At 43.6% G+C, this 12,434-nt stretch overlaps 1 long non-coding RNA gene across 2 annotated transcripts; it reads right to left on the bottom strand.

Annotated features, from left to right (window-relative positions):
* Window positions 1-941: 941 nt before the first annotated feature.
* Window positions 942-12,042, bottom strand: LOC144761252 (uncharacterized). Of its 2 annotated transcripts, none has more exons than XR_013595647.1 (3): window positions 11,955-12,042; window positions 2,569-2,939; window positions 942-1,842 (listed from the first exon to the last, which is right to left on the bottom strand). It is a non-coding gene; the product is annotated as an uncharacterized LOC144761252 (long non-coding RNA). The 2 variants fall into 2 exon arrangements; XR_013595648.1 differs by lacking the exon at window positions 11,955-12,042 and adding an exon at window positions 8,624-8,703.
* Window positions 12,043-12,434: the final 392 nt, after the last annotated feature.

Consider the following 12,434-nt stretch of genomic DNA (forward strand, 5'->3'; position numbering starts at 1 on the left):
CCAGGTTCTAGAAATGTTTGTCAGAAGGGGTCATTACGCCTAACAAATTTTGACAAGGGGATCTCGGCATCAAAAAGTTTAAAGACCTCTGCTTTAGAGACTCTCATGCTGTGGAACGTGTTTCATACACTGGTTTACTAACAATAAGCTTGATCATAGTGTTTACCTGTTATGAGAGATACGTCCACCCAGCAGACAAATGTCCAACATCCACCCAACTATAGAAACAGAAATGGCAACCACCAAAGCTACAAGCAAAAAATTCCAGCATTGCTGCGTCATTTTACCCTAAATCAAAATCAAGGAAATTTCCATAATCTCACAGAGAATAACTTAGGCCTCTGTTCCATACCCTATTGTTACTACCCTATCTCAAAAGCTATGATGATTTTTATTCTACATCAACTGGATGCCTAAGGCTCTTACAGGCACATGCATCATTCTATGAATTTGCGATTCCTTATTTGCGATTTTTAAGGAATCGCAAATATGGAATCGCAAAACGCGTGCATCATAAAAATAGCGAAAAATTAAAGAATCACTAAAAATCGCAGAATTATTTGCGATTTCTGGCTTTTTGCGATTTCGCAATTAGCGATTTCGCAATTAGCGAAATCGCAATTTCCGGAGTCGCACATTGATGCATCTTTATGACATCAGAACCAGGAAGTGAGCACTCCAAGCCTCATTTTCAGTGCAGAGGCTCAGGGAGAGGAGGGAGCTGGCTCTGGGAGCAGAACAGGAGTGGGAGAGAGAGATTGCAAACACCTGGCAACCAACTGAAAATGGAAGCTGCACAAACAGCAGAGGACAGCCAAACAGGCAGGAAAAGAAAATTAAAATTTTCAGAGAAAGATATTGAAACACTCATTGAGGGAGTAGTCCACAACCATGATAAGCTGTTTGGCAAAGCTTTATTGAAAGTACCAGAGCAGGAGAAACGGAAAATATGGATCTTGAGTAAATGCAATTGGGGTGACACACCGCACCAATGAAGAGCTAAAAAAGCGATGGTACGATCTGCGCAGTCGGGCTAAGGTGCGCATTGCAGGCCGGCTGAAGGAGGCAAAAAAACAGGAGGGGGAACACCAACAGACACTGGAAACACTCCCCTGGAGGACTTGGTGGAATCCACAATCCAGCCTGAAGCTGTTGTTGGTGTGACTCAGCTGGACACCTCAGGAACTGCACACACATCTGAAGGTAAGAGGAATGCATGTTGCCATTGTCCCAATTACTTAAGTCACAACCTGAGCTCTGCACAGCATAAGTGCACACTGTAAAGCATTAACTACATTTGTTATCAACAAGGGAAGTGCATTACGAGAGATGTAGGCAGGGCAAGCAGTTACAATGACAACCAAACACATATGCAAAAAAACTAATACAAATAGTGTAGCTGATGTTCAAATTAATGACAAATTTAATAATTGTCAACTGTGACATGACCTCACAAGCATGAATTAATGCTGTTTTGCACTGTTTAACCTCACAGATGCAGAATGTGTTCAGGCTGGGGATAGTGAGGTCCAGGAACTGCAGCACTCAAGCGAATCTGAGCACGAGGACACACCAGCTCTGCCAACTAAATAGTCATGTGTACCAAATTCCCGTAGGGCACCTGTCCCAACACTGGTTCCCATGGCGTCAAATGATGAGGCCAATGCAACACCTGAGGGCAGCCTTCGCCAAAGTACCACCATCACAACTCCACCAACACAGATCCGCAGAGGCAATCTCAGAGTGCGACGGAGAAGACGTAGAGCACGCAGAACAGAGCAGGCGGAGCAGACAAATGAGGTCTGGGGTGGCCTGGAGGGACAGATGCTATGTACACATTGCCTGCAGAGCAAGAACACACGATTAGTGAGGATGGAAATTGCAAAGATGGCAGACAACATAGCAGTACTGTCCAGTAGTGTGCAGGAACTGACCAGGGTCATGCAGGAGGGACATGCATCTCAAAATAGACAGCATCGGCAACTTATGCAGCACCTCAAACTGTATGTGAAATCAAACAATAGGCTGGCCACTACAACTGCACTGCTGGCACGTAGGTCTGTGACCATGCAAACCCAAATGTGTCATTGGAGCGGAGATGTAGCCAAAGCACTAGACCAGGTGACCAATGCTGTTGAGATGATGAATGCATCCACTAGTGCAGGCAACATGTCTGCACAGGAAGAGAGTAGTGAGTGTGCCTCAAGCATGGGCAGTACAATAATGCAAGTTGCCACTGCACTGAGACGCAACACACGCAGCGGCACCCCCTCCACTCCCAATGTGAGGCATGAAGATGCTGCCACTGACAGGCGTCTGGGTGTTCGTTGGAGAAAGCGCTAGGCTCCCATGTACAATGATTTTCAAAGATGGTGACGTAACCATTGTAACAATGTGACCTTATTATTGACTTTCAAGTTTTCGTTCCTTTTCATCTATACATGTTTATTACCAAGACTCTTGTGCCACTAGTCACATTGAAAGTGTGCTTGAACACCCTGGTCAGTATTTCCTTACATAAAGCTTACTTTTCTTGCAAAATACTGTTATTGTGTCATCATTACTCACCTTAGAAGTAATTTTGTGTGATCTCCAATCTTCTCCTGCGCCCTTCTGCAGCGCCTGATCCTTGTAGGGCACGGTGGTGTTGCACTTGCTGGTTCCCATCCTCCGAGTCGCTGTCAGACAGCTCCATTTCCAAACCTCCCTTTGTCGCAATGTTGTGCAGCATGGCACTATCTAGCAGCATTGTTCAGGGTTGTATTTCAGTGCTCCACCAGTCTTATGAAGGCGTCTGAATCGGCTCTTCAGCAGCCCAAATGTGCGCTCTATGAGGTTCCTGGTTGATATATGTGCTGCATTGTACCTTTGTTGGGCGGTAGTTGTAGGATTGAGGTAAGGTGTCATGAGGTAATTCCGTAAGGCATATGCGCTGTCACCTACATGTGAGGAAGCAAAGGGTGTCAGTGGTTGTTTGACATTGACATACGTACAATGAATGTGTTGATCAATTGCACATATTTAGCTAGCAGATGTCCCTCTCCAAATTCTCCCCTTGCAAGACGGGTGTGAATGCCACTTTGCCTGAATATATATGAATAATGTGCACTGCCGGAAACTTGCGCCACAATGTCCGTTATGATGTTTTTGGCATTACACACAACCTGAATATTGAGGGAATTATAACATTTTCAATTCCTATACAAATATTACTGTGCTGCAGGGGGACATATTGCCACATGGGTGCAATCAATACAACCCAATACTTGTGGGAAGCCTGCGATCTGGTAAAACTCCTGCTTAGTCTTGGCAATGTCATGGGCTGTGGTAGGGAAATTGATATGTGAGCCTATCCGGACCATCATGTCATCAAGGAATGCTTTAAATATTCTTGACATTGTGCTTTGCGACACACCTCCTGCTACTGCGATTACACCCTGAAATCTGCCTGACGCCAGGAGATGTAGGCAACATAAAACCTGTACATGCGTTGGGATGGCATTGGTCCTATGAGTCTGTCGTTGCAGGATAGGGTCCAATTCATTGATGAGATCATGGATCATTGCTGCATTAAGCCTATACTTATCGTATATCTCGTTCTCATCCTGTCCTAGCAAAGTTATGCGGACTCTGAAGATGCGCTCATTGATTCGCCTCCGTCTCTGTCGCGCAGTCTGCAGCCTCATCCTCCTCGCCATCAGGTACAACCCTGCCATTGTGACTTCTGGTAGCTCATTGTGGGTGTGTTTAAATCAGTGTCAGTTGATTTGCAGCTGTGTGAAATTTGCACTCATGATTACCACCTGGTTGTGTTCCTTCTTATTTTGCGATTGCAATAAAATCACTATTTGCGATTTTTTATGCATTTCATTTGCGATTCTTTATTTGCGATTCTCTATTTCAGAGTCGCAAATAAAGATTCGCAATTTTTTTCTCAGAATAATTTAGCCAAAAAATTGTTTTTCGCAAAAATAACGGTGATGCATTGCTACACTGTAATTTGTGATCGCAAATCCCATTTTTTTTGCGATTTCGCAAATTTTGCGATTTCTTAAATGCTTGATGCATGTGCCTGTTAATGTCCTCTGACAATTACCCTAGCTCTCTAATTGTCCTTTTTAACGATTGCCTGTGAACTTCTCAAATGAGCTCCTTGTGCAACTTGTTCCGACCTCAGGGAGGTTTGTCAATTTTGGTCAGGCAATCATCAGATTCAATATTGATTTTTCACAAGATATGTCCAATCCAGACCGGAGTACTTTCGATTGACTCTGAGAGAGATAGAGACAGAGCGAAAGAGAGAGAGAGAGAGAGAGAGAGAGAGAGAGAGAGAGAGAGAGAGAGAGAGAGAGAGAGAGAGAGAGAGAGAGAGAGAGAGAGAGAGAGAGAGAGAGAGAGAGAGAGAGAGAAAGAGAGAGAGAGAGAAAGAGAGAGAGATTGAGAGAATTAGGCAATTCTATGCTCTCGTCCCCAGTCTCACGTTGATCAGCAGGTTCTGGTTCTTCTGACTCGCTAACTTCCCTTATTATCATCTCTGGCCTTATCCTAGTTGTCAGTACTCTTTGCTGGCTTGTTTTATTGTTTTGCCAGCCTTCCTCAGCTAAGCCATGCTCCTCAGAGGTGCTTGAGATTTCTGGCTCTGATAAAGAAGGTGGAAGTTCTTTGAGCCGTACCACGCTCTTATTCCTGCTATCTTTACTTAGGCAGGTTTGATTAAGCTTTTCATGAGTTTTCATTGTCTCTTTGAAGATGTCTTCAATATCCTGTGGTTTGTATGGCAGCTGTTGCTGGGAGGACAAAACCATCACCTGGCTCTTGTTCCTATTGATGCTCTGCTCTGAAAGACTGTGAGCTCTCAGACTGGTGTTCTTCTGAAGTCTCGGAAATGTTGAACCAAGGATGACTCCAAGAATCAATTCATGTTGGCTCAGCTTCCTCATCTTACCCTTTTTGTATGGGAGGTAGGTATCCAGTTTGGCAGACCAGCATACTTGACAGCAGTGCTAGTGACAAGCATCACTGGACAAAGGCCTCTCCAATGCTCATCCAGACAGGAGTTGTAGACGTGTTTGTAGGAAAGTGCCTTTTTAATATGGTCATTCCCACACTTTCTTCTCCAATTATGATGGTTATTACTCTGAAATTACACTGGGGCTTGCTATCCAGGTTCCAGTGCCAGTGCTCTGTCCCTAAATTTTATGTATGTCAATTGATAGCCCCAATTGGCAAGGACTTTTGCTCCCTTATAAATTCCTAGTAAGTGGTACCAGCGGAACCCAAGGCATGGGAGTTAAAGGGCTCACCAGAGCCTGAAGCACTGATTGTGCCACCCTGAGTGTCCAGTAACCAGATGACGACAAGCCTGCCATTGCAGACTTTATGAGCAGTGTAAACTGCTCAAACTTGACTTTACTCTCACCATGAGTGGAAAGGTCACAAGACTATTTTTAACATATTTCAGTCACCCCTAAGGTAGGCCTTCTGCGCCCAGGAGACAGGGTGCATTTCATTAAAGATGTGGACATGTAAGTGCAGCTTATATGTTCCTATAGTAGCCCCCTTCCTTTAAGGGCTACTATAAGTGATTGGGGAGCATGGACTGGCACCTGAACATACACCAGTTGTCAGCTCCATTATGTACCTACTGAAAGGTGTCATGATTTTTATCAAACACCTTTGTCTCATCAAACCTGACCTTCTCCCGAGGTCAGTTTTAATGTGGCATGCACCCAGGTGGCTGGGTTGCCATCACAATGAATTGGGGGCCTAGAGCACATATAGGTCCAGCATACATGCTCCACTTTTAATTCTCAAAAGAAAAAGATATGGTGTTCCTAAAGGGAACAAAGAGGAGTAGGTCAGTGAAAATGGGTCACTACAAGGGCGAGTCGTTCCTTTTTGGAAATGGGGCCCTCACAAACCCTTGCGGGTGTCATGCTTCATCATCTGGCTTGCTCATTGTTGGGTCGGTGCTGCAATGCCTGACAGGCACCTTCAAAGTGGCTCTTTATTGGAGATCTTTTTCTAAAGCTGTGATGTGAAGTGCAAGTTAAGGGCCCTTTCTGTAGATTGAGGAAACCTAGGTGTCAATGTAGTGATTAGAGACTTAAAAAAGGGGTAGGCAAGTCTCAAATCAAATTTTAATCCATGAGTAGGACTGACTTATTAAAAACGTGATATCACCAGTGGGGACAATGATAAGGTCAACATGTTTCCTGCCGTCAATTATTCAAGATGTGATCTAGGGCAATTCTTCAGGACCGTAACATTTATAACTAATCTACACAGTGTCTGGGACCAAGGATCCAACAAGTAGAGTCCAAACACTGAGTACCCTATAAGTGTATCTGCAGAATGTAAAATCACTGACCCAATGAGGGTGATGACATTTAGGGTGCTAATCTATTGGAGAACTTCACTAATGACCTACCCCCTTCTCATATGCCTCAGGGTTGCCCACCTGGTTACCCCAGTCTCTCCTTGCCTTGACTGACAGCCTGCATCTGCTCTCACCATAACAGGAATCTGAACCTCTGCCAGGAAGAGTGAACACTCCCAGGAGTCAGATACAAAGGCCTGCCAGGGAGGGAGGTGTTACCTCCTCCCCACCACCCCAACAGGATGGCTAGGGAAGTGGCACATCTGATATGCAAGTGGGCTTTCTCCCAGAGGAGGAAAAGCAAACCCCCTGCGCCAACACATTTGCAACCCAGGCGGGCAGGAAAATTACAAGTCAGGAGTTGTACACCCCCAGAAGGCTAGCCACGCCCCTAGGGTGAGCTACCTGGTCTCTACAGCCAAGGAAGGTTTCTGCCATTTTAAACTGGTGTTCTCCTTCAAAGAACACACTGAAAAATCTTTTAACAACTTTCGCCTCTGTATGCTCAACATCGCCACCTGGATGTCTGCTAACAATCTAAAACTCAATACTGACAAAACCGAGGTCCTGTTCTTTAATCATAAATCGCCCATACCCTCCAATCTCTGGTGGCCGTCTGAACTCAACCCCCCACCCCAGAACCAGTTCAAACCGCCCGCAACCTTGGCTTTCAATTCAATACCTCCCTCTCCTGCAAAACTCAAATCAATAAAGTCACCTCGGCCTGTTCCGGGAAACTTCGAATGATAAAAAAAATCATCCCATACCTACCACTTGAGTCCCGAAAAACGGTAGTTCATGCCCTCATCACTGCTCATTTGGACTATGCCAACAGCCTATACGTAGGCGCCCCTACTTACCTCATCTACCAACTTCAAAAAGTCCAGAATGCTGCGGCCAGGTTAGTCTGCAATATCCCCTACCGTCATTCCATCTCACCCCACCTAATCAAACTACACTGGCTCCCAATAAAACTCCGTATTCAATTCAAGGCCTTAACTCTGGCCTTCAGAGCGCTTAATGACCGAGGCCCAACCTACCTACGTCGCAGAATGAGGTTCTCACAAGCTCCAAGAAACCTAAGATCCAATCATCTCCGCCTCATGATCTGCCCCCGCTTTCGCCTTTCACGTACAGGAGGAAGGGCCCTGGCAGTAGCCACTTCCAAACTGTGGAATCAGCTTCCCACAGAGTTAAGGTTCCTGACGTTCGAACCCCAATTCCGGAAAAAACTAAAGACCTGGTTATTCTCACAGATCTAATGATTTCACTTCACTCCCTCTCGACCCTCCCGAGATTATGTCTTCAGCGCCGGGACACCTCCGTCGGAGGTAGCTGTGCGCTCTACAAAATTCTAAATAAATAAATAACAGCCCGGTGCCGGCAAGAATGTGCTTATCACCTTTAAAGCCAGATGCAACCTTGGGCCTTAGAGCAGAGAGAACATCATGAATCCAGCTGTCTTGCAACTCAACTAATTGGGGCTTGCTCAATAACAGAAAAACAACATGTGATCACTACCCAGGCCCGAGTCGACAAATACAAAATGGCGTTAGTGTGGTTTCTCTAACTACTGTGCAATTAACCTATATGTAAGAAACAAAAGCTACTTTCCGTTACTAACATCAAATGATACATAAACTATGAATATACATGTATGCAGCTACATCATGCTAACAATTATCATGTTAGCAATTCCAGTAAAAGGAATTCTGTTCCACACTTTTTTGCAAGAGAAAGTTACGTCCCTATCCTGGTGTGACTGATAGTACCTCACAGTACACCTCACCTTAGCAGAGAAGTTCAACAGTTTAATACATTTAACGTGAGATACCTCTCAAGTTCAAAAGTCAAAGAATATAATAAAAAACACAATGACTATTGTTCCCACAATTCCAAGAGCTAGGCCACATGATAATTATCAAAGTCTGTCCACTGCATTCCATCACGAAACACACTCTACAATTCCTGACATACACTGCCAAACTGTTCACTCCTTATTCGTTCTTCATGTGAGTGCAAATCCCCATCATGCTTCTTCGGTTACCTCGTTTTCAGGAACCAAGATCGGATTGGGAATGGGGTCAATTTGAATCTCGGGGGGAGAACATAGTGAACCGTGAAGGTGCAGTAGTCGGATCTATAGCCAATTGGATTTGACTAATATTGATTGGATCCAATTGGAACCATCAGCTCTTCTAACAGATGTGTGTGTGCGCTAACCACTTTCTAATACAATCTTACCAGGAGTGATCCATCGGTTCAAACCGGGAGTAGTGTTTTTCCTGTAAGGAACATTGGTGCTCCCTGATTGAGCTCGTCTCTGTGATAAACCCAAATCAAGAATCAGAACTGATGCAATCAAGGTAAGAATGATAGACACAGGTCAAGATTTTAAGGAGGTTATACAAAGAATTATTAAGAAAAATACATGAGATCTTGCATGAGCATGGTTAGAAATAGAGAATACAGATCATATGTACAGAGAACTCTATAAAGTTTAATGCAAAGTCCTGCATAGATTTGCCTTAAGTGAGGAATAGGGGTCCGTAGTACAGGGGAGAATACATATTTTTATAAGGCTTTAGACAATGGTTTTGATAAATTATTGCACAAGTACAGAGTTCTCAGGATATGCACCAACAAGGCGCAAGCAAGAAGAAACATTTTACTGCAGAATACATTTGAAGATTCTCTCGTAATACTATTACATTAATTTCAGTCATTCTCACAATTTGTTACAGTATTATAGCAGGGGCTGCTTTAGGCATGCGCAAGCTGTGCACCTGCAGAGGGCCACCAAACCCCAGGGGCCACCACGCCAATATATATCCTTAATATAATAATCCTCTGTAGATGGATACATATTTGTGTGGTGGCCCCTGGCAGGAATTTGGAGGCCTCCGGCTCAGTTCCACTTCCAAACACCCTGACCCAACCCCCCCCTCTTCACTGGCCTCCGCGCTCCACCCTGCCCGGACCCCCTCTTCCGGGGCCCCCTACCTACGCTCCCTGCCCAGGGCCGCCATGAGCCTAGAGCCACCCCTGATTATAGTTGATACATTGCAAAGCGATAACCTGGGACAGTTGGGATGCCCTTGCTTGGGTACAGCGTGGTGAGAAGTCTCTCGGAGCACTCACCGTCTATTAGTGTAAAGCTCACAATTCTTAATTTAGAACAAGAAAACATGAATACTAGTAACCAATGGTGTATTACGAAATCATTTAACATGGTGGATAATGTAAACACAGTTCATGTTAGTATAAGTTCGACTTCGAATACATTTTAAGATAAAGAAAAGGAAAAACAACTCTCATGCAGGCAAGCTCTCCCGAGAAATCTTCTTTCCCTCCATAGTAGGTAGGCTGGGGCTGTAAATGTTTTCAACACTTCATCCATTATTTTCATTAAAAAATAATCCAAAACAATGTACAGACCTCTCTGTCACCGAATACACACAAATAAACAAAACAAATATTGTCTGGTCAATCTAAATAGGAAAAAATCAACAAGTCAGGATTAAAGAATTTCCGCATTCAAAAGAAACAAGAACTGTACATTTGCTGCACTTGTCAAACTCAACTAACACCAAGTGGGCTCCTGTTTTACGACAATCCACCTTTAATTAGTGTACTCAGTCCCATGCACTGAGAACCAAATTACACCAACCTATTACTCACACAAAACCCTGCAAATGGAAACTCTTTACTTCAGAAAAATCTGTATCTGTGTGAATGCGACACTTTGCAAATCACCCTACTTTTGCAGACAAGGTCAACAACAATATCTCGAGACCTTGGATTACCACAAAACCGATTACCTAATCAACTAATAACAAAACTGCCTTAATAATTGTCCCACCCTACTAATACTTACAGTTATTTTGCCCAGCAGCAGCACTCCAGTGTCAAGAGCTCAGCAAACAATCCAAAGTAGTGGACTTGGGAATGTCAACAGAAAACTAGCCTATGGATAGGGCATAAATGAATTTCTAAAGGCAAGGCTCCCTTTATACCGATCCATCCTCTGCTACCAAAATTCTGTGGACACGCGGAACTCCTAAAATCTTACATCCCAAAAGACACCATGACAATGCGCCCACGGGTAAGCCAATTAGCGACAAGTTTAAATCTCAACATATTGAGGCAATGTGTCCCAACATGTTGCAAAACAGTACATCAAAAAGTCAGTCAAATAAGACAAGACAGACTCAATAAGTGACGTGGAGATCGGAATTAGAAAGCTTTAGAGATTTAATACAATAATTCAGAGGAAACAATACAGAGAATGAAAATGACAGGATTCTTTTGGTCAGGATGTTTTTGTGCAGGATAGGATGATAATGAGGACAAAACAATATTTTTATCTTTGTTACACCATCCTCTGGCAGGCGTACCAATTTGATGGAATCCCAGGATTACAAACCTTTGTAAATCTGGAATCACGTAAAATCAATGGGTGGATGCACAGGAATGCTCCACTCATGGAACGCCTATCGCTTCCAAACGTAACATACCAAAGCGCAAACCACTGAATTTTGTTACACTTCTGTACAAAGACACGCAAGGTAAGGCAAATAGCCCCTTGCGTGGCTATGAAAATGTTAGTGAATCATTTGAGTTTTACTTGCTTCGCCTTGCGTGACACTAGGATAAAACTAAGGCTTAGTAAATCTGGGCCACAATTTCGACAAATTAGAGCATTGAAATTAAAGGCATCATATAGTGCCACATCGCCCTATCACCTAAGCACTATTCAACTTCCAGATGAATATTGATCCAGCTCCCTCAATGCTAATGTCATCCGGACAGGTCAGACCAAACTATTTACAAAACAACAGCAGAATATTGTGAATTAAGCACTACAGCAGAAGAAACCTTGAAGTTGAAACATTACTGAGCTCATGCTGATAAAGTCTTCTTCACAAACAATGTCATTTGGAAATGTACACATATGGCTTTGCTTGACAGTGTGCAGCAAAAATAATAAACAGTGAACATGCAGGGTGAATCATCCATTCTGAGCAAGATGGTGTTGAGGCCTAGCTGAGGCCTTAGTAGCATAAGCAAAGAAAGTTTACTTTAAAGGTCATTTCAATTGCAATAACATCATATAAGTGTATAGAATACATTTGAGTGCAGATTACTATTAATGCTCAATTGTATAAATAAATGCACACCCACTTCCACAGTTTTTATGGCTATCTTCATAAATAGGCTCCACCGTGACTAGAGCCCTCCCAGCCCCCATGGCTTACCAAGAGAGCTCACAGAACTCCTTCCCTAGAGAGGGTCAGACGATAAACACCAGTTACTGTAAGTGACAGATGCTAAACACACTGGAAACTAATTGTGAAGTAGACACTAATGCTTTCTGAATGAAAGGAAAATCCCAACGGAGCAGCAAATTACCCTCACATCAATAGCATTATAATTAACATTATTCATCACGAAAAAGCAGAGACGCGAGCTCTGCTTTAGTTTCACTATCTGCGCAGCTAAATCACATTACACCGACAATGGGACCGCTGCCAAAAAATGTATTTATAAATAACAGTGCGACATTACACCAAACCTCCAGTGAGATGACAATGGCGACCTAAGGCCCAAACAGCGACCATGGGACTCCAGTCAGAACGCTCACGCTGTCCGCTCCTCGCGCATCTGAGCTCTTCCGGTTTCTGGCAGGGGTTTGACACTTCGTGGCCGCCATTGTGGCGGAATGGATAAGATGCAAAAACTCGGAATTGGTGTCTGCTTCAAGTGTGTTACACTCTCGGGACATCGATTTTCGGTTAATGGAAAAGTAAACAGAAGAAGAAAGAAGATGAGCTGCGTTCAGGCTGATTACAGCAATAGATTTTAAATATCTTCTTATCTGCTCAAGTCGTTGAAATTCATAATGTGATAATTTTGCTTCCAAAAGACCAGACACATTGAAGGGCTCGGTAATAGTGGGAATCAAAATTACTCTGGTATTCCGAGATTTTCCCCAGTGGAATGCGGATTTCAATTACCGGAGCAATAAGGTTATGTTAGGAATTTTTGGTATATT

This window comes from Lissotriton helveticus, chromosome 6 (assembly GCF_964261635.1).
Source record: "Lissotriton helveticus chromosome 6, aLisHel1.1, whole genome shotgun sequence".
Taxonomy (NCBI): domain Eukaryota; kingdom Metazoa; phylum Chordata; class Amphibia; order Caudata; family Salamandridae; genus Lissotriton; species Lissotriton helveticus.